Here is a 20,507-nt window from a genome sequence, read left to right as displayed (position 1 = left end):
GTTAGGTGGATTGGCCATGCTAAGTTGTCCCTGAGCCTCAGGGTGACTACCTCGGGGAAACGCATGAGATTATGGGGATAGGCTGGGATTGTGGTTGATGCAGTCTCGATGGGCCGAATGGTCTCCTTTGGATCCTGTGATTCTCCAGTGAAGGGCCAGGAGGTAATGCGGGAGCTGGGCCAAGTGTTGGTGAGCTGGAGGGCTGTGTGCAGTTCTGGTCACCTCACTATACGATGGGTTTGATCTCTCTCGAGGAGGTCCAGAGGAGGTTCACCAGGATGTTGCCTGGGATGGAGCTATAAGGGGAGACTGGAAAGAGGCTTGGAGTGTTTTCTCTGGAGCAGGGAAGGCAGAGGAGAGGTAACATGATTGAGGTGTAGACGGTTATGAGGGGTACGGATAGAGGGAGCAGCTGTCCCCCTTGGTTCTGGGGTCAATCACTAGCGGGGGAGAGGGGGGGGTGCATAGCGAGGGTCAAGACATTCAGAGGGGATTTGAGGAAAGCCTTTCGCTCAGAGGCTGGTGAGAATCTGGAATACACTGCCCGGGAAGATAGCGGAGGCCAGAAACAAGGGACAGTACAGCACGGGAAACAGGCCATTCGGCCCTCTGAGCCTGTACCGCTCGTTGGTCCAACCAGACCATTTGTTTGTATCCCTCCATTCCCAGTCTGCTCATGTGGATATCTGGATAAGTCTTAAAGGATCCCAGTGTGTCCGCCTCCACCACCCTGCTTGGCAGCGCATTCCAGGCCCCCACCCCCCGCTCTGTGTAAAATACCTCCCTCTGATATTGGAGTTAAACCTCGCCCCCCCCCCACCTTGAACCTGTGACCCCTCGTGTTCGTCACCTTCGACCTGTGAAAAAGTTTCCCACTCTTCAACCTATCCACATCCTTCAGAATTTTATCCACCTCTATTAGGTCTCCCCCTCATCCTCCGTCTCTCCAGGGGGAGCAAACCCCAGTTTGCCCAATCTCTCCTCATAGCTCAGACCCTCCATACCAGGGGCAACATCCTGGTACACCTCCTCTGCACTCTCTCCAAAGTCTCCACGTCCTTCTGGTAGTGTGTGGTGACCAGAACGGGACAAGGTATTCCAAATGTGGCCTAACCAACGTTCTACACCGCTGCAACATCATACGCCAACTTTTATACTCTGTGCCCCGTGCTATAAAGGCAAACATGCCATATGCCTTCTTCTCCACCCTCTCCACCTGCGTTGCCATCTTTAAGGATCAGTGGGACTTGCACACCCAGATCCCTCTGCGTGTCTATAAACCTTACAAAAATATTTGGATTTTGTCTCATTCATCCGTGGGATCTGGGACATCGCAGGCTGGTTCCAGCATTTATTGCCCAGTTGCCCCCTTGGAGGGGGCAGTTGAGAGTCCCCCACATTGGCCGTGTGGCTCTGGAGTCACGTGTAGGCCAGACCGGGGTAAGGACGGCAGATTTCCTTCCGTAAAGGGAACCGGATGGGTTTTTTTCCCGTCATCAGTAGATTCCAGATTTTTTTTTCTATTGCATTCAAATTCCGCTGTGGTGGGATTCGAACCCGGGTCCCCCAGAACATTAATAATCTATCCATAATACCAGTCGGCCTTCGCCCACCCCAAGCTTGAAATTTCATCACGTTCAAAGATACAAGTCGATGTTGGGGAATCAGAAACACAAGGGAGATAAGATTCTCTTAAGCTTAACGTGCAAGTTAAGTTAGAGATATATAAGATTATGAAGGGTGTAGATAGAGTAAACAGAGGTAAACAATTTCCTATGTTAGAAACACACAGTACAAGGGGCCACGGGCTTAAGGTGAGGTGGGGGAGAGGTATAACACGGATGTTAGAGGGAGGTTTTTCACACAGAGGGTAGTGGGGGTATGGAATGCTCTGCTAAGCAAGGTGGTGGAGGCAACCATGCTGGAGTTGTTGAAGAGTAACTTAGACAGGCACATGAGTGGGTTGGAGATGGGTGGATATAGGAGGTTGTTTTAAATAAGGTTCGGTAGCATTGGGGCGTCCCTGGTAAGGTAAATGGATATGGTATGATAATAATGTTTCTCTCTTTTCATTCACAGGTTTTAAGTCAGTCTGCCTTGTTGTCCAACGAGGGGCGTACACGCGATGGGTCGTACTTGGGCTACTCTTGGTTGTTTCGAGATTGGCCTAGTGCTTCATGTCATTAGTGTGCACCTAAACTGGACCAGATACTGGGCAAGACGACAGCTCAGTGACTATCACTGATTGCTGTGCAGACACATGGATTTGGGTGGGTGTCCTTGTGGGAGTTTGCGCATTCTCCCCGTGACTGCGTGGGTTTCCTCCGGGTGCCCTGGTTTCCTCCCACACCCCAAAGATTGGCTATTAGGCTGATTGGAGGTAATAAATTGACCCTAAATTAGTTTTCCCTCAATGTGGAATGCCATAAGCAATAGATCAGGGTCATGGGTGGAGGGAGTGGGGTACTGGTAATATTAAAATGGCGGCGTGGACTCGTTGGGCCGAATGGCCTGTTTCCTGGGCTGTTCTTTGCTCAGTTAGGGAGGCAAACACAACGTTAGCATTCATGTCAAGAGGGCTGGAATACAAGAGCAGGGATGTACTTCTGAGGGTGAATCGGGCTCTGGCCAGACCCCATTTGGGCACTGGTGGGGCTAAATTTAGAGTATTGTGTCCAATTTTGGTCACCTAGTTACAGGAAGGACGTGAATGAGGTCGAAAGAGAAGGTTCACCAGGATGTTGCCGGGGACTTGAGAAGCTGAGCGAGAGATCGAACGGGTTAGGACTTTATTCCCTGGAATGAATGAAGATTTGATAGATGTGCATAAGGTGAGATGGGAAAAGATAACGTGAATGCAAACAGGCTTTTTTCCACTGAGGCTCAGGGGGAGAAAGGAAAAACAGAGGGCATGGGTTAAGGGGAAAAGTTGAAAGGGAACATTAGGGGGGGATTCTTCACGCAGAGAGAGTGGTGGGATAAATGCGGGGTCACTTTTAAGAGAAACTTGGATGGCGACGTGGGTGAGAGGGAGGGATATGGTCCAAGTGCAGGTCGGTGGCAAAAAATGTGTTGGCACACACAAGAAGGGTCAAAAAAGAGCCCGTTTCTGAGCTATAATTTTCGATTGTGAGCAGTTTTGTGAGCAGTTCCTTGTATCTAAGGAAGGGTGTGCTGGAGAGGGGTCCAGAGCGAGCCCTGGAATTAAGAATTCGCTGGATTGCGGAATGGGTTGAGGACTCTGGATCTGTGCTCGTTGGGAGTTGAGAAGGTTGGGGGGGGGGCATCTTATTGAAACTTCCAGGATACCGCGAGACCCTGGATAGAGCGGACACGGAGAGGACGTTCCCACCAGTAAGAAAAACTAGAACCGCGACCTCAGGCTAAAAGGGACGAAACTTTAAAACAGAGACGAGGAGGGATTTCTCCAGCCGGAGAGCGGGGAAGGCTTTGCCACAGAAGGGGGCCGGTGTATTTGAGACAGAGAGAGAGGTTCTTGATTAATAAGAGGGGGGAAAATGAGGAGGATGAGAAAATTAGCACCCATGATCAAACTGCAGTGTTGACTTATGAACGCTGACAAATTAACTTCAATTTTAGATATGGTCGCTACACACTTGATGGGCAGAAGCAACCCCCACCCCCAACCTCTGCCCGCGATTCCCATGGCAAGCGGGACAGGAAAATCCACTCCGTGAGATGAGAAAAACAGCACGGTTCGAGATATCTGGTCAGTTTATTGAGAAATGAACTCCTGAGAGCAAACCTCCTTCCAACAGCGAAGGTCACGTTCTGCATTTAGGTAGCGCCTTTCCAAAAGTTAAACCCCCCCCGGCCTCCGCCACTCCCTTCGCCCAAGGAAAATACACCATCCCGGCCGCTGGAGACACCGAGGGATGCCAAGCTCGGTGGGTTCCGAGGATTTGAGAGGGAGAAGAGTGCGAAGGACGGGAAAGATTCAGTGGGAGAATCGGGTGAAGGTTTGGAGGGGGGGGGTGTAAGGTGCGCCGGGGTCGGAGGGGAGAGCGCGATGGCAGTAATCTCTCCCTCGGTGTCAACAGAGCGAAGGAGGATCGGCATCGAGTTCAGGAAGTCTAAAGGAGAACAAGCCCCTGTCTACATCAACGGGGACGGAGTAGAAAGGATTGGGAGAGCTTCAGGTCTCCAGGTGTCCAGATCACCTGTCCTGGTCCCCCCCACCAACACGATAGCCCCACCAACGCCTCTACTCTCTCAGGAGGCTAAGGAAACTTGGCTACGACTCTCACCAACCTTTACAGATGCCCCATAGAAAGCATCCTTTCTGGTTGTATCACAGCTCGGTCTGGGCTCCTGCTCTGCCCAAGACCACAAGGAACTACAAAAGGGTGGTGAATGTAGCCCAATCCCATCACACAAACCAGCCTCCCATCCATTGACTCCATCTACACATCCCGCTGCCTCGGGAAAAGCAGCCGGCATAATCAAGGACCCCCCCCCCACACACACCCCGGACATTCTCTCTTCCACCTTCTTCCGTCAGGAAAAAGATACAAAAGTCTGAGGTCCCGTACCGACCGACTCAAGAACAGCTTCTTCCCTGCTGCTGTCAGACTTTTGAATGGACCTACCTCGCGTTAAGCTGATCTTTCTCTACACCCTCGCTGTGATTGTAACACTACATTCTGCACCCTCTCCTTTCCTTCTCTATGAATGGTATGCTTTGTCTGTATAGCGCGCAAGAAACAATACTTTTCACTGTATCCCAGTGACAATAATAAATCAAATCAAATATTAAGCTGATCTTTCTCTACACCCTCGCTGTGACTGTAACACTACATTCTGCACCCTCTCCTTTCCTTCTCTCCTATGTACTCTATGAATGGTATGCTTTGTCTGTATAGCGCGCAAGAAACAATACATTTCACTATATTTTGATACATGCAACAGTAATAAATCAAATCAAATATTAAGCTGATCTTTCTCTACACCCTCGCTGTGACTGTAACACTACATTCTGCACCCTCTCCTTTCCTTCTCTATGAACGGTATGCCTTGTCTGTCCAAGCGCGCAAGAAACAATACTTTTCACTGTATCTCAATACATGTGACAATAATAAATCAAATCAAATATTAAGCTGATTTTTCTCTACACCCTCGCTGTGACTGTAACACTACATTCTGCACCCTCTCCTTTCCTTCTCTCCTATGTACTCTATGAATGGTATGCTTTGTCTGTATAGCGCGCAAGAAACGATACATTTCACTATATTTTGATACATGCGACAGTAATAAATCAAATCAAATATTAAGCTGATCTTTCTCTACACCCTCGCTGTGACTGTAACACTACATTCTGCACCCTCTCCTTTCCTTCTCTATGAATGGTATGCTTTGTCTGTGTAGCGCGCAAGAAACGATACATTTCACTATATTTTGATACATGTGACAATAATAAATCAAATCAAATATTAAGCTGATCTTTCTCTACACCCTCGCTGTGACTGTCACACTACATTCTGCACCCTCTCCTTTCCTTCTCTATGAATGGTATGCTTTGTCTATATAGTGCGCAAAAAAACAATACTTTTCACTGTATCCCAGTATGCGTGATAATAATAAATCAAATCAAATATTAAGTTGATCTTTCTCTACACCCTCGCTGTGACTGTAACACTACATTCTGCACCCTCTCCTTTCCTTCTCTATGAATGGTATGCTTTGTCTGTAAAGCGTGCAAGAAACAATAATTTTCACTGTATCCCAGTGGCAATAATAAATCAAATCAAACCAAAATCAAAAGCAGGGGGAAAGCTGCGGGGGACCAATCGAGCAAAGCTTTGAAAGGGCGAGCACGGGGTTCGATGGGCCGAATGCACCTCCACCAGCGTCCCTCAGAGCTGAGAGTCGTTCGTGGGAGCTGCCGGGAAAGGGTCCACTGCCGGAGGTTTCCGCGCTCTGGAGGTCGCCGTTGGAGGTGAGGTGTGTTCCGTTGGCCGGAGGGGGAGACAGAGCGAAGCGAAGCGATGAGGGGCCTGTCCCAGGACGTCCCTACACCTCAGCTGACATCGGATATTGCGCGATTCCACAAGTGTTCTCCCCTCGGTAAATGCGAACGTAACCCTGCAGGGACAAAGAGACTCAATTCAGAAGTTTGCGGTTTCAAGTTCACTGATTAGCGTCGGCTGACATTAACGCCGCAATGAAGTCACTGTGAAAATTCCTCAGGCGCTGCACTTGTTCGGGTGACACTGAGGGAGGATTCGGCACAGTCCATGAACCGAACCCACACATCCGTGGACACTAAGGGGCAATTTAGCATGGCCAATCCACCTAACCTGCACATCTTTGGACACTAAGGGACAATTTAGCATGGCCAATCCACCTAACCTACACATCTTTGGACACTAAGGGACAATTTAGCATGGCCAATCCACCTAACCTACACATCTTTAGACACTAAGGGGCAATTTAGCATGGCCAATCCACCTAACCTGCACATCTTTGGACACTAAGGGACAATTTAGCATGGCCAATCCACCTAACCTACACATCTTTGGACACTAAGGGACAATTTAGCATGGCCAATCCACCTAACCTGCACATCTTTGGACACTAAGGGACAATTTAGCATGGCCAATCCACCTAACCTACACATCTTTAGACACTAAGGGACAATTTACCATGGCCAATCCACCTAACCTGCACATCTTTAGACACTAAGGGACAATTTAGCATGGCCAATCCACCTAACCTGCACATCTTTGGACACTAAGGGACAATTTAGCATGGCCAATCCACCTAACCTACACATCTTTGGACACTAAGGGACAATTTAGCATGGCCAATCCACCTAACCTACACATCTTTGGACACTAAGGGGCAATTTAGCATGGCCAATCCACCTAACCTACACATCTTTGGACACTAAGGGGCAATTTAGCATGGCCAATCCACCTAACCTGCACATCTTTGGACACTAAGGGACAATTTAGCATGGCCAATCCACCTAACCTGCACATCTTTAGACACTAAGGGACAATTTAGCATGGCCAATCCACCTAACCTACACATCTTTGGACACTAAGGGGCAATTTAGCATGGCCAATCCACCTAACCTACACATCTTTGGACACTAAGGGGCAATTTAGCATGGCCAATCCACCTAACCTACACATCTTTAGACACTAAGGGGCAATTTAGCATGGCCAATCCACCTAACCTGTACATCTTTAGACACTAAGGGACAATTTAGCATGGCCAATCTACCTAACCTGCACATCTTTGGACACTAAGGGACAATTTAGCATGGCCAATCTACCTAACCTACACATCTTTGGACACTAAGGGACAATTTAGCATGGCCAATCCACCTAACCTACACATCTTTGGACACTAAGGGGCAATTTAGCATGGCCAATCCACCTAACCTACACATCTTTAGATACTAAGGGGCAATTTAGCATGGCCAATCCACCTAACCTGTACATCTTTGGACACTAAGGGGCAATTTAGCATGGCCAATCCACCTAACCTGCACATCTTTGGACACTAAGGGACAATTTAGCATGGCCAATCTACCTAACCTGCACATCTTTGGACACTAAGGGACAATTTAGCATGGCCAATCCACCTAACCTGCACATCTTTAGACACTAAGGGACAATTTAGCATGGCCAATCCACCTAACCTACACATCTTTAGACACTAAGGGGCAATTTAGCATGGCCAATCCACCTAACCTGTACATCTTTGGACACTAAGGGGCAATTTAGCATGGCCAATCCACCTAACCTGCACATCTTTGGACACTAAGGGACAATTTAGCATGGCCAATCTACCTAACCTGCACATCTTTGGACACTAAGGGACAATTTAGCATGGCCAATCCACCTAACCTACACATCTTTGGACAATAAGGGGCAATTTAGCATGGCCAATCCACCTAACCTGCCCATTTTTCGGACTGTGGGAGGAAACCGGAGCCCCCGGTGGAAACCCATGCAGACACGTGGAGAATGTGCAGACTCCGCACAGAGGGCTGGCCAAGCTAGAAATTGTCTTCGCGCTCAGATGGGGATGTACGCCTCCTTCGCAAAGGTCACGCGCGCATCACGGGAGGAAAACGGACCATGCCCTCTGCCCCAGGCCCATCTGGAACCCAGTCTCGGCCTCCCAACCAGTCCCCAAACTCCCCCTCCACCCTACATACCTCCGAGTGGGACATCCTGGTCGATGGCTGCTTCGGTTGAGCTCGGAGAGGGTTTCCCCAGGCAGATTTGACAAGCGGAACGCGGAGCAGGAAAATATAAATCCGTCACCTCCCCTCCACCCCCCCACTCAAGGCGCCGTACCCGAGAGAGCTTGTGGGTGGCGGGGGTTGGTGAGTGTGGCTGTGGGGGGGCGCGATGGATCTCCCTGGTGGGTTTGCAGGGAGCGCCCTATCACAGCAAGAGACGGGACTGGAAGATTCCACCTGTGGGAAAGGGCTGGAAAATCCTCGCTGTTTCACTGAGGCTTTCCCTCCCCGTCTCCACCCCCCCTGCCCATCTCCACATCGTCTCTCTATCCTTTCTGGTTGTATCACAGCTCGGTCTGGGATCCTGCTCTGCCCAAGACCACAAGGAACTACAAAAGGGTGGTGAATGTAGCCCAGTCCCATCACACAAACCAGCCTCCCATCCATTGACTCCGTCTACACTTCCCACTGCCTCGGGGAAAAGCCGCCGGTATAATCAAGGACCCCCCCCCACACACCCCGGACATTCTCTCTTCCACCTTCTTCTGTCGGGGAAAAAGATACAAAAGTCTGAGGTCCCGTACCGACCGACTCAAGAACAGCTTCTTCCCTGCTGCTGTCAGACTTTTGAATGGACCTACCTCGCATTAAGCTGATCTTTCTCTACACCCTCGCTGTGACTGTAACACTACATTCTGCACCCTCTCCTTTCCTTCTCTATGAACGGTATGCTTTGTCTGTATAGCGCGCAAGAAACAATACTTTTCACTGTATCCCAATACATGTGACAATAATAAATCAAGTATTATGTTGATCTTTCTCTACACCCTCGCTGTGACTGTAACACTACATTCTGCACTCTCTCCTTTCCTTCTCTATGAACAGTATGCTTTGTCTGTGTAGAAACAATACTTTTCACTGTATCCCAATGCATGTGACAATAATAAATCAAATCAAATATTAAGTTGATCTTTTTCTACACCCTCACTGTGACTGTAACACTACATTCTGCACTCTCTCCTTTCCTTCTCCTCTATGTACTCTATGAACTGTATGCATTGTCTGTATAGCGCGCAAGAAACAATACTTTTCACTGTATCCCAATACACGTGACAATAATAAATCAAATCAAATATTAAGCTGATCTTTCTCTACACCCTCGCTGTGACTGTAACACTACATTCTGCACCATCTCCTTTCCTTCTCTATGAACGGTATGCTTTGTCTGTATAGCGCGCAAGAAACAATACTTTTCACTGTATCCCATTACATGTGACAATAATAAATCAAATATTAAGTTGATCTTTCTCTACACCCTCACTGTGACTGTAACACTCCATTCTGCACCCTCTCCTTTCCTTCTCCTCTATGTACTCTATGAACTGTATGCATTGTGTGTTGAGCACACAAGAAACAATACTTTTCACTGTATCCCAATACATGTGACAATAATAAATCAAATCAAACATTAAGCTGATCTTTCTCTACACCCTCGCTGTGACTGTAACACTACATTCTGCACCCTCTCCTTTCCTTCTCTATGAATGGTATGCTTTGTCTGTATAGCGCGCAAGAAACAATACTTTTCACTGTATCCTGATACATGTGACAATAATAAATCAAATCAAATATGAATTTGATCTTTCTCTACACCCTCGCTGTGACTGTAACACTACATTCTGCACCCTCTCCTTTCCTTCTCTATGAACGGTATGCTTTGTCTATATAGCGCACAAGAAACAATACTTTTCACTGGATCCCAATACATGTGACAATAATAAATCAAATCAAATATTAAGCTGATCTTTCTCTACACCCTCGCTGTGACTGTAACACTACATTCTGCACTCTCTCCTTTCCTTCTCTATGAATGGTATGCTTTGTCTGTATAGCGCGCAAGAAACAATACTTTTCACTGTATCCCAGTACATGTGACAATAATAAATCAAATCAAATCAAATGAGAATATTTGCCGGGTGTGTTTTGAAAGCCTGGGGCCTAGGAGGCCTGAACGTCTGGGCCTGGGGAAGGCTTGAGGTGAGCAGTGGCGGGTGGGCGCCCCCTTCCGGGGAGGGCCGGTCATTCCAAGCGCGGGGGCGGCGGTAGCGCCAAGGCGGACGCACCTCGCGGGTTTTGTAACTCACCTCCTCACCCCAATCCAGTCCCCAGCTGTTCTTCACAATCCAATATGGCTGGTTGCCCTCTGTCGGGGGTGTGGGGGGTGGGGGGGGGGGGTGGTGGTGGGGGGGGGAGGGGGAGACAAAAAAACACGGCAATCGTCAAGCGAGCTACGTCCTGCCTCAGCGGCGGAGGGAGGGGAGGTGTCCAGGCCTCCCCCCCCCCTCCACCGGAACCTGCTCGGGGGGGTGGGGGGAGTTGGGGGGAGGGGGGGGAGAGTCCACTTGGATTCCCAGGGGGCAATTGGGGGTCCCCCCCCCTCCTCCGGCCTTGGATACATTCCCCAAACTTGGCTGCCCATGAGTTGGGGGGGGGGAGGTGGCGGGGGGGTCACAGAGGGGTGCAAAGGTCATTATCCGAGGGCGTAGACGTCAAAATGGAGCTCAGCTTGCCTTCAGGGCACGCCCGCAACCTTTCTCAGGGGGCCGGCGTTCGACGGGGAAGGGGAAGGGGGCCCTCCTGACTGTCCTTATGATCGGCCAGGCGGCGAACTGCAGGGGGGGGCCGATATGGACAGGGCTTCGGGAGCTAGGAGTAGGGCTTTGGGCCTACTCCGCCAGTCAATCCCAACAGAGCTGATCCCCCATCTCAACGTCACGCTCCAAGCCCTTCTCCCAAACCTCCCCTCCCACCCACCGCCCCCCCCCTTTCACCCCTGAAGAGCCGAGAGATCTCTTCATTTCCTTCCGAAATATATTTGCCAACTGGGCCCTCTGCACCGTTCCCGTGGCAGAGATTGGCCACCCTCCGAGCGTAGACGTTTCTCCTCATCTGGGTCTGAAATGGTCTCCCTCGGTCCCCGAGACTGTGACCACTGCCCCCTCCCCCCCACCCCACCCCACCCCCCCACCACCCCACCCCACCCCCGTCGGCCCTCATTCCGGGGTCGACACGGTGGCACAGCGGGTTAGCGCTGCTGCCTCATGGCGCCAGGGACCCGGGTTCGATTCCCAGCTCGGGGTCACTGCCTGTGTGGGGTCTGCATGTTCTCCCTCACCACCAACCCCCCTTGTGGAAAATGGGGTTACCTTGTAACAAGAGGTTTTGGGAGCTAGGAGTAGGGCTTTGGGCCTACTCAACCGGGATCTGGGTGGGTTTCCTCCAGGTGCTCCGGTTTCCTCCCACAGTCCGAAAGATGTGTAGGTTAGGGTGGATTGGCCATGCTAAATTGTCCCTTAGTGTTCAAAGATGTGCTGGTTAGGTGGATTGGCCATGCTAAATTGCCCCTTAGTGTCCAAAGATGTGTAGGTTAGGGTGGATTGGCCATGCTAAATTGCCCCTTAGTGTCCAAAGATGTGCAGGTTAGGTGGATTGGCCATGCTAAATTGTCCCTTAGTGTCCAAAGATGTGCTGGTTAGGTGGATTGGCCATGCTAAATTGTCCCTTAGTGTCCAAAGATGTGCTGGTTAGGTGGATTGGCCATGCTAAATTGCCCCTTAGTGTCCAAAGATGTGTAGGTTAGGGTGGATTGGCCATGCTAAATTGCCCCTTAGTGTCCAAAGATGTGCAGGTTAGGTGGATTGGCCATGCTAAATTGTCCCTTAGTGTCCAAAGATGTGCAGGTTAGGTGGATTGGCCATGGTAAATTGTCCCTTAGTGTCCAAAGATGTGCGGGTTAGGTGGATTGGCCATGCTAAATTGCCCCTTAGTGTCCAAAGATGTGTGGGTTAGGTGGATTGGCCATGCTAAATTGTCCCTTAGTGTCCAAAGATTTGTAGGTTAGGTAGATTGGCCATGCTAAATTGCCCCTTAGTGTCCAAAGATGTGTGGGTTAGGTGGATTGGCCATGCTAAATTGTCCCTTAGTGTCCAAAGATTTGTAGGTTAGGTGGATTGGCCATGCTAAATTGTCCCTTAGTGTCCAAAGATTTGTAGGTTAGGTAGATTGGCCATGCTAAATTGCCCCTTAGTGTCCAAAGATGTGCGGGTTAGGTGGATTGGCCATGCTAAATTGCCCCTTAGTGTCCAAAGATGTGCGGGTTAGGTGGATTGGCCATGCTAAATTGCCCCTTAGTGTCCAAAGATGTGTAGGTTAGGTAGATTGGCCATGCTAAATTGCCCCTTGGTGTCCAAAGATGTGTAGGTTAGGGGGATTGGCCATGCTAAATTGTCCCTTAGTGTCCAAAGATGTGCAGGTTAGGTGGATTGGCCATGCTAAATTGCCCCTTGGTGTCCAAAGATGTGTAGGTTAGGTGGATTGGCCATGCTAAATTGTCCCTTAGTGTCCAAAGATGTGCAGGTTAGGTGGATTGGCCATGCTAAATTGCCCCTTGGTGTCCAAAGATGTGTAGGTTAGGTGGATTGGCCATGCTAAATTGTCCCTTAGTGTCCAAAGATGTGCAGGTTAGGTGGATTGGCCATGCTAAATTGTCCCTTAGTGTCCAAAGATGTGCAGGTTAGGTAGATTGGCCATGCTAAATTGCCCCTTGGTGTCCAAAGATGTGTAGGTTAGGTGGATTGGCCATGCTAAATTGTCCCTTAGTGTCCAAAGATGTGCAGGTTAGGTGGATTGGCCATGCTAAATTGCCCCTTAGTGTCCAAAGATGTGCAGGTTAGGATGGATTGGCCGTGCTAAATTGTCCCTTAGTGTCCAAAGATGTGCAGGTTAGGTGGATTGGCCATGCTAAATTGCCCCTTAGTGTCCAAAGATGTGCAGGTTAGGTGGATTGGCCATGCTAAATTGTCCATTAGTCTTTCAGACTGTGGGAGGAAACCCACGCAGACACGGGGAGAATGTGCACAGACAGTGACCCGAGGCCGGGAATCGAACCCAGGTCCCCCCGGCGTGGTGCCAACCCCACCGAGCCGCCCTGATGTCAGGTGTCGGGGAGGTCGGGGCGGGTGGCCTGGGGGGAGTGGACGACGGGGAAGCACGCGGGCTAGGAAGGAGGCCAAATGGCCAGCGTCTACGGGCGCTGATTGGGGAGGGGACGTTGGTGGCGGGTGCGAGGGTCAGTCTGGCGCGAGAGACGACGCGGAGGCACTTACCCACACCGTAGCCAGTAATCACCATCGCGTGAAATGTAGGGTTGTTGGAACGGTTACACCTCAGGATACCAGATTTGTATTGCTGTTTGAAAATACACGGGCAAATGATGAGGACCAGGAAATAGAGAGTCATAGAGCATGGAAACAGACCCATTTTTTCCACCCTTCCCAATGCTAAACCCAACTGCCCACATTTGGCCCATATCCCTCTCTACCCATCGTACCCACGTAACCGTCTAAAGGCTTTCCAAAAGACAAAATGGTACCCAACGAGCCTGCGTTGCCATCTTAACGTTGCGAGCGCCCCCCCCACCTCTCCCCATGACCCTTGTCTACGCCTACTGAGGGGAGGCTAATTCCGGGCCAACTTGTTCTGCCAATCTTTGGGGTGTGGGAGGAAACCCACGCCAGCCCGGGGAGAAAGCGCCAACTCCCGCGGAGACAATGGGCCCAAATCCTGTGGGTCCGCCCAGCTCGCGGTGATGGTCGCTGAGCTGCCGCGTTGCCCGTCCGCTGGTCCAGTCTAAGCGCGCACGTGAAGTACTCGGGCGCCTCTCGAAACTCTCCAAGAGCAGCCCCCGTACGACCCACCGCGTGCGCGCCCCTCGTTGGACAACAAGGCGGACCTGTGGATTGAAAGCGAAAAGCATCACTAAACACGCAAAACTTAGACGGACATTCACGGAAGTCAACAAGTGAGCCATGAGAAAGGTCCGTAGGAATCGGTTGATTCCCAGGGACCTACCAAGGCTCCTGGTCTATATTTCGAACGGTCTCCTGTATCCCTCTGAGTGAAAAAAAATTGCCCCCTCTAGACCCTTCTCTATCTCTCCCCTCTCCCCTTAAACCCTCTAGTTTTAGACTCCCCTCCCTTTGGGGAAAAGATATTGACTATCTAGCTGATCTGTGCCCCCTCATTATTTTATAGACTTCTATAAGATCACCCCTCCAGAGAAAAGAGTCCCAGTCTATCCAGCCTCTCCTTCTAACTCAAAGTCCCGGTAACATCCTAGTAAATCTTTTCTGCACTCTTTCTAGTTTAATAATATCCTTTCTATAATAGGGTGACCAGAACTGTACACAATATTCCAAGTGTGGGCCTTACCAATGTCTTGTACAACTTCAACAACTCCTGTATTCTGAGCGATGGAACCAAGCATGCCGAGTGCCTTCTTCACCACTCTGTCCTCCACTTTCAAGGAGCTATGAACCTGTCCCTCTCGATCTCTTTGTTCTGTAACTCTCCCCAACCATTAACTGAGTGAGTCCTGACCTGGTTCGAGCGACCAAAATGCATCACCTCGCATTTCTCTAAATTAAACTGTATCTGCCGTTCGCCAGCCCACTGGCCCAACTGATCAAGATCCCATTGCAATCGGAGATAACTTTCTTCACCGTCCACCAATCTTGGTGTCATCTGCAAACTTACTAACCATGTCTCCTATATTCTTATCCACATCATAATATAAATGGCAAATAACAGGCAATATTGGAGCAGAATTAGGCCATTTGGCCCATCGAGTCTACTCCCTGCTATCGCTGATCCATTCTCCCGCCTTTTCTCCATGACCCCCTCCCCAATCGGGACTCTATCTATCTCTGCCTCCGACACACTCAGTGACCCGGCCTCCTCTGTGGCAACGAGTTCCACAGATTTGCCCCCACCCTGAAGAAATCCCTCCCCATCTCGGTTCGAAAGGGTTGTCCCTTTACTCTGAGGTCGGGCCCTCGGATCCCAGTCTCTCCGACTCCTGGGAACATCTTCCCCGCGTCCGGTCTATCCGGGGGCCTTTCAGTATCCTGGAAGTTTCAATGAGATTCCCTCCCCCCCTTCTCACCTCATCCTTCTAAACCCCATCGAGTAGAGACCCAGAGTCCTCAAACATTCCTCATAGGTCAAGCCTTTCATTCCCGGGGATCTGGATCTGGCGAACCTCCTCTGGACCCTCTCCAAGGCCCGGCACGTCCTTCCTTAGATACAGGGCCCAAAATTGCTCCCAATATTCCCAAATGAGGGTCTGACCAGATCCTAATACAGCCTCAGAAGTCCATCCCTACTCTTGAATTCTGGCCCTCCTCTCCCCCGACACGAACGCTACTGTTGCCTCCCTACTGAATCTATACGTTAAACGTAAGAGAATCTTAGAACATAGAACATTACAGCGTAGTCCAGGCCCTTCGGCCCTCAATGTTGTGCCGACCAGTGGAACCAATCTAATGACGCTCTAACCTCAACTATTCCAATCTTATCCATATGCCTATCCATTGACCATTTGAACGCCCTTGAAGTTGGCGAGTCCACAGGCCGCAGGCCGGACATTCCACACCCTCTGAGTCAAGAACCTACCCCCGCCCTATAATTACCACCCCTCAATCTAATCTCCCCTCGTGTTAGCCGTCACCATCCGAGGAAAAAGGCTCTCACTGTCCAACCCTCTGATCATCGTGTCCGCCTCGATTAGGTCACCTCATAACCTTCTCCTCTCTAACGGAAATAACCTCAAGCCTTTCCTCATAAGACCTCCCCACCATACCAGGCGACACCCTGGAGAACCTCCTCTTCACCCTCTCCAGAACCTCCACATCCTCAATTGTGAGGTGGTGACTAGAACTGAACCAATACTGTAAGTGCGGCCTAAACCAAGGCTTCTAATAACGGAGCTTTTTAAGTTTCTTTACCAGTGTCACAAGTTATTAACACCGCAATGAAGTTACTCTGAAAAATCCAAGTCGCCACACTCCTACTCAGGGACACTGAGGGACAATTTAGCATTGCCAATCCACCTAACCTGCACATCTTTGGACACTAAGGGGCAATTTAGCATGGCCAATCCACCTAACCTACACTTTTTTGGACACTAAGGGGCAATTTAGCATGGCCAATCCACCTAACCTACACATCTTTGGACACTAAGGGGCAATTTAGCATGGCCAATCCACCTAACCTACACATCTTTGGACACTAAGGGGCAATTTAGCATGGCCAATCCACCTAACCTACACATCTTTGGACACTAAGGGGCAATTTAGCATGGCCAATCCACCTAACCTACACATCTTTGGACACTAAGGGGCAATTTAGCATGGCCAATCCCCCTAACCTGCACATCTTTGGACACTAAGGGGCAATTTAGCATGGCCAATCCCCCTAACCTACACTTTTTTGGACACTAAGGGGCAATTTAGCATGGCCAATCCCCCTAACCTGCACATCTTTGGACACTAAGGGGCAATTTAGCATGGCCAATCCACCTAACCTACACATCTTTGGACACTAAGGGACAATTTAGCATGGCCAATCCATCTGACCTACACATCTTTGGACACTGAGGGGCAATTTAGCATGGCCAATCCACCTAACCTACACATCTTTGGACACTAAGGGGCAATTTAGCATGGCCAATCCCGCTAACCTACACTTTTTTGGACACTAAGGGGCAATTTAGCATGGCCAATCCCCCTAACCTACACTTTTTTGGACACTAAGGGACAATTTAGCATGGCCAATCCACCTAACCTGCACATCTTTGGACACTAAGGGACAATTTAGCATGGCCAATCCACCTAACCTACACATCTTTGGACACTAAGGGACAATTTAGCATGGCCAATCCTCCTAACCTGCACATCTTTGGACACTAAGGGGCAATTTAGCATGGCCAATCCACCTAACCTGCACATCTTTGGACACTAAGGGGTAATTTAGCATGGCCAATCCACCTAACCTGCACATCTTTGGACACTAAGGGACAATTTAGCATGGCCAATCCACCTAACCTACACATCTTTGGACACTAAGGGACAATTTAGCATGGCCAATCCTCCTAACCTGCACATCTTTGGACACTAAGGGGCAATTTAGCATGGCCAATCCACCTAACCTGCACATCTTTGGACACTAAGGGGCAATTTAGCATGGCCAATCCACCTAACCTGCACATCTTTGGACACTAAGGGGTAATTTAGCATGGCCAATCCCCCTAACCTGCACATCTTTGGACACTAAGGGGCAATTTAGCATGGCCAATCCACCTAACCTGCACATCTTTGGACACTAAGGGGCAATTTAGCATGGCCAATCCCCCTAACCTACACTTTTTTGGACACTAAGGGGCAATTTAGCATGGCCAATCCACCTAACCTGCACATCTTTGGGCACTAAGGGACAATTTTGCATGGCCAATCCACCTAACCTACACATCTTTGGACACTAAGGGACAATTTAGCATGGCCAATCCATCTGACCTACACATCTTTGGACACTGAGGGGCAATTTAGCATGGCCAATCCACCTAACCTACACATCTTTGGACACTAAGGGGCAATTTAGCATGGCCAATCCCGCTAACCTACACTTTTTTGGACACTAAGGGGCAATTTAGCATGGCCAATCCCCCTAACCTACACTTTTTTGGACACTAAGGGACAATTTAGCATGGCCAATCCACCTAACCTGCACATCTTTGGACACTAAGGGACAATTTAGCATGGCCAATCCACCTAACCTGCACATCTTTGGACACTAAGGGACAATTTAGCATGGCCAATCCACCTAACCTGCACATCTTTGGACACTAAGGGGCAATTTAGCATAGCCAATCCATCTAACCTACACAAATTTGGACACTAAGGGGCAATTTAGCATGGCCAATCCCCCTAACCTACACTTTTTTGGACACTAAGGGGCAATTTAGCATGGCCAATCCACCTAACCTGTACATCTTTGGACACTAAGGGGCAATTTAGCATGGCGAATCCCCCTAACCTACACATCTTTGGACACTGAGGGGCAATTTAGCATGGCCAATCCACCTAACCTGTACATCTTTGGACACTAAGGGACAATTTAGCATGGCCAATCCATCTGACCTGCACATCTTTGGACACTAAGGGACAATTTAGCATGGCCAATCCACCTAACCTACACATCTTTGGACACTAAGGGGCAATTTAGCATGGCCAATCCACCTAACCTGCACATCTTTGGACACTAAGGGGCAATTTAGCATGGCCAATCCACCTAACCTGCACATCTTTGGACACTAAGGGGCAATTTAGCATGGCCAATCCACCTAACCTACACATCTTTGGACACTAAGGGACAATTTAGCATGGCCAATCCACCCTAACCTACACATCTTTGGACACTGAGGGACAATTTAGCATGGCCAATCCACCTAACCTACACATCTTTGGACACTAAGGGGCAATTTAGCATGGCCAATCCACCTAACCTGCACATCTTTGGACACTAAGGGGCAATTTAGCATGGCCAATCCACCTAACCTGCACATCTTTGGACACTAAGGGGCAATTTAGCATGGCCAATCCACCTAACCAGCACATCTTTGGACACTAAGGGACAATTTAGCATGGCCAATCCACCTAACCTACACATCTTTGGACACTAAGGGACAACTTGGCATGGCCAATCCACCTAACCTACACATCTTTTGGAGGAAACCCACGCAGACACGGGGAGAATGTGCAGACTCGGCACAGACAGTGACCCGAGGACGGGAATCGAAACGGGGTCCCTGGCGCTGCGAGGCAGCAGTGCCAACCCACTGTGCCACCTGTGCTGCCCTCCCTTCCTGTAAAGTAGTGGGCAGGTTTGACCACAGTAGTAAGTGCGTCCTGAGCAGTGCTTTATAAAACTGTACAATGACCTTTATACTCTCTGTCGTGGGCAACCGAGGCTTCAAGGGCTTCAAGATCGCAGCGTCTCCCTGCACTTAACTCAGGCGAGACCATGAGCAGAACCGCAACCCCATGGCATCAAGGTCCTTACCTGTAAAGGCGTCAAGTCAACCAGAGTTGTGATAGTTCCATTCGTGGACACGTACTGTTTCATTTCTGTAACAAAATTAAGTTCAGGCTTTAACTCACCAAGGCTCCTTCCACAGCACCTTCCAAACCCACCACCTCTACCACCTAGAAGGACAAGGGGGGGGGACAGCAGACACATGGGGAACACCACCCCCTGCAAGATCCCCCCCTCCGAGCCACTCACTTGGAAATATATCGGCCGTTCCTTCACTGTGGCTGGGGTCAAAATCCTGGAACTCCCTCCCTAACAGCACTGTGGGTGTACCTACACCACACACACGGGGACTGACTGATGTCCAATCACAATCCTGGAACTCCCTCCCTAACAGCACTGTGGGTGTACCTACACCACACATACACGGGGGACTGACTGTTGTCCTAGCTGTGACTTCCCTCCCTCCCTCTCTATACGACTCTCACCAACTTTTACAGATGCCCCATAGAAAGCATCCTTTCTGGTTGTATCACAGCTCGGTCTGGGCTCCTGCTCTGCCCAAGACCGCAAGGAACTACAAAGGGTGGTGAATGTAGCCCAATCCATCACACAAACCAGCCTCCCATCCATTGACTCCGTCTACACTTCCCGCTGCCTCGGGGAAAAGCAGCCGGTATAATCAAGGACCCCCCCCCCACACACCCCGGACATTCTCTCTTCCACCTTCTTCCTTCGGGAAAAAGATACAAAAGTCTGAGGTCCCGTACCGACCGACTCAAGAACAGCTTCTTCCCTGCTGCTGTCAGACTTTTGAATGGACCTACCTCGCATTAAGCTGATCTTTCTCTACACCCTCGCTGTGACTGTAAACCTACATTCTGCACCTTTCCTTCTCTATGAATGGTATGCATTGTCTGTATAGCGCACAAGAAACAATACTTTTCACTGTATCCCAGTGACAATAATAAATCAAATCAAATATTAAGTTGATCTTTCTCTACACCCTCGCTGTGACTGTAACGCTACATTCTGCACCTTTCCTTCTCTATGAATGGTATGCTTTGTCTGTATAGCGCGCAAAAAACAATACTTTTCACTGTATCCCAATACATGTGACAATAATAAATCAAATCAAGTATTAAGTTGATCTTTCTCTACACCCTCGCTGTGACTGTAACACTACATTCTGCACCCTCTCCTTTCCTTCTCTATGAATGGTATGCTTTGTCTGTATAGCGCACAAGAAACAATACTTTTCACTGTATCCCAGTGACAATAATAAATCAAATCAAATATTAAGCTGATCTTTCTCTACACCCTCGCTGTGACTAGAAACCTACATTCTGCACCTTTCCTTCTC

General features: G+C 49.5%; 1 long non-coding RNA gene across 1 annotated transcript; it reads right to left on the bottom strand.

Annotated features, from left to right (window-relative positions):
• Positions 1 to 10,361: 10,361 nt before the first annotated feature.
• On the bottom strand, positions 10,362 to 19,239 carry LOC145339863 (uncharacterized). The gene is made up of 3 exons (XR_013886083.1): positions 19,175 to 19,239; positions 13,384 to 13,465; positions 10,362 to 10,421 (listed from the first exon to the last, which is right to left on the bottom strand). It is a non-coding gene; the product is annotated as an uncharacterized LOC145339863 (long non-coding RNA).
• Between the last annotated feature and the right edge of the window lie 1,268 nt (positions 19,240 to 20,507).

This window comes from Carcharhinus amblyrhynchos, unplaced genomic scaffold (genome assembly GCF_965287045.1).
Source record: "Carcharhinus amblyrhynchos unplaced genomic scaffold, sCarAmb.v2.hapA scaffold_711, whole genome shotgun sequence".
NCBI classification, from domain to species: domain Eukaryota; kingdom Metazoa; phylum Chordata; class Chondrichthyes; order Carcharhiniformes; family Carcharhinidae; genus Carcharhinus; species Carcharhinus amblyrhynchos.
This window is presented reverse-complemented; position numbering and strand designations above follow the sequence as displayed.